This window comes from Penaeus monodon, chromosome 11, assembly GCF_015228065.2.
Source record: "Penaeus monodon isolate SGIC_2016 chromosome 11, NSTDA_Pmon_1, whole genome shotgun sequence".
Taxonomy (NCBI): Eukaryota; Metazoa; Arthropoda; class Malacostraca; order Decapoda; family Penaeidae; genus Penaeus; species Penaeus monodon.
The window spans coordinates 14022121-14024620 of NC_051396.1; positions in this window are offsets into that span (position 1 = coordinate 14022121).

The following is a 2500-nucleotide window of genomic DNA, read 5'->3' on the forward strand; positions in this document are numbered from 1 at the left end:
GCACACACACACGTACACACACGCGCACACACACGCACACACACACACACACACCACACACACATTCACACACACACACACACACACACACACATACACACACACACACGCACGCACACGCACACACCATACACACGTTTATATATACAGGTAAATAGACAGATATACATACATATATGTATATAGACAGATAGGAAGTTTTCTTCCAACTCGGCTCAGAATCCGAGCATAGAAAATGTAGTTAACTTGAATAATAGATATATTTGAAAGGTTGACTGGGATTTCCATAAAGTACAGAAATATGAAACTAACTTGAAACAACTAAAAAAGGAACCTTTATAAATAACTAAAGGTATAGTTAGAAATCCTGATAAAGAAGGAGGTGGTGGGGCTGGAGTGGTGGTACCAGCATCAATGATAGTGTTAGCAGCACTAGTGGTTCTAGTCACAACGCTATACATAGTGGCAGCTGTACCTTGCATCTCCCCCTCTTGAGCTGTAACATCTATCATTGTGTTATACTACGGAATACTAATGGTCTGCCAAAACTGAAATCTTTGAAACGGGAATATTTATCCATACTTCATATTTTTACTTACTGACTGTCTCAACTACTTTGACGAAATCTTTTCGTAGTACACAAGAATTTGTACTCACCACGTGTAAGGCTTCAAGGGAAAACTTTCCGGGTATTTTAGGGCTATTGAAAGTATCAGGCGTGGAGATCTGGGATTCATATACAACTTGGCTTCAAAATGTCAAGACATATCTTGTAGGTGTTACATAGTTAAGTTACTTGGAAGATGGCCGTGTCTCGGAATATCTGGCCTCTACTCAGGAAGGACAATACAGACTGTCATTCTATTTTTAGACATAAGAAACGACCCACAGTCCTTGCAGTTTTCAGTGCATATGACCTAAACACTTGAAGGATCCTTTGAGAGACGGAGACAGACTTAAGGTCATATTATAAGAGGATTACGATGAACATAAATTTCCATAGACCGTTTAAGTAAGAATTCGATTGGCATGCATTATTTAACATGCTTTGGCTAAGTCAAAATATGTAGTGTCCCCATTAGCAACAGCGCCGTTATCCTACATTATTATTGATGAGTTCAGGTCTTAACCCTAAATTTTACATGGTGTCTGTCTCTTTTTTTTTCTTTCTTCCTTTTTTAGCAACAATATTACAACAAACATAATGGACTTCAAAGACAAATTGACATTAGAACACGAACAGCTCCCACTTACCTTTTATTCTAGATTCTACATCACTCGAAACAGAGAATATACTTATCATTCAATAAAATCAATAAGTTTGTGCAAACAATGGTTCTCTTAATAATTCAAAATTAAAAATACTAATTGACAAATAACAGGAATGCATCATGCACTCCCCATGGCCTTAGGTAAAACATCTCGCCACCCAGAAAACTCCAGCAAGATAGAGCTCGGACTGATTCTTTCTATGGCAATAAATCGCCAGGGAGTTCTATTAACTTAATCCCCCAGTTTATATTTGCTGGTATTTGCTGCATCGATTACTGGAGTCACTGAATGCACAGTTTTTAATATTCAGCGGAGTTGTCTTTCACTTAACTCAAAAGTGAATGTCAATTTTCTACTTGGTGTATCCCCTTTCCGTACAAATGACCGCAAAAGGTCGTGGCTTGATCGGCTGCCGGTTGCAAGCCTCATAATTTCAATATATATATATATATATATATATATATATATATATATATATATATATATATATATATATATATATATATATATATTATTTTTTTTTTTTTTTTTTTTTTTTTTTTTTATATATATATGTATATAATTTTTATTTCTGTTAAGTACATTATGATAAACAAAGGCAATAATTATAGAGAGTAGTATTTGTTACACATATTTCTATAAACAGTTTTTGAAGGAAGACTGGATTTTATGTAGGGAAAAACGCCTCTCATCTAATCCGAAAGGTACTGTATGTACTCATAGTATTATACTCATGAAATGTATAAAGATATGGATAGTTTCCTAGAATCCATGCACTTTCGGTAAGAAGTATTTGTTATACTTTGTAATAACGTTTTTCCTGTTGATATTATAAAACTGTATGGTGATTTTTATCATGAACTGTTCGCGGAAGAGGGAATGCCATCTAATAGCTTTGATAAATAAATGTGATGCCTATATGAATTTTGTTTCGATAACTATGACCAATACGTGTTTTGTATTACATTACAATATCGTAGCAAAAGAAGTGCAGTGTCAGTGTGACTGTTTGAAAATCATCCCTATATAAGTGTAGCCCGATGTTAGAAATCATGAAAGAGACTAATGGAAGCCCTGAACTGCGAAAAGAGTAATGAGCATTTTAATGTCTCAAGCCTACTTTGCATTTTCGCTGTAGGCGTTTGGGAAGAGTGATTCTTGTTTACTTGTCTAAGCCATCACGACGGTATTCGAAACATCTGAGATTTAAAATTCGAGCATTTCGCAA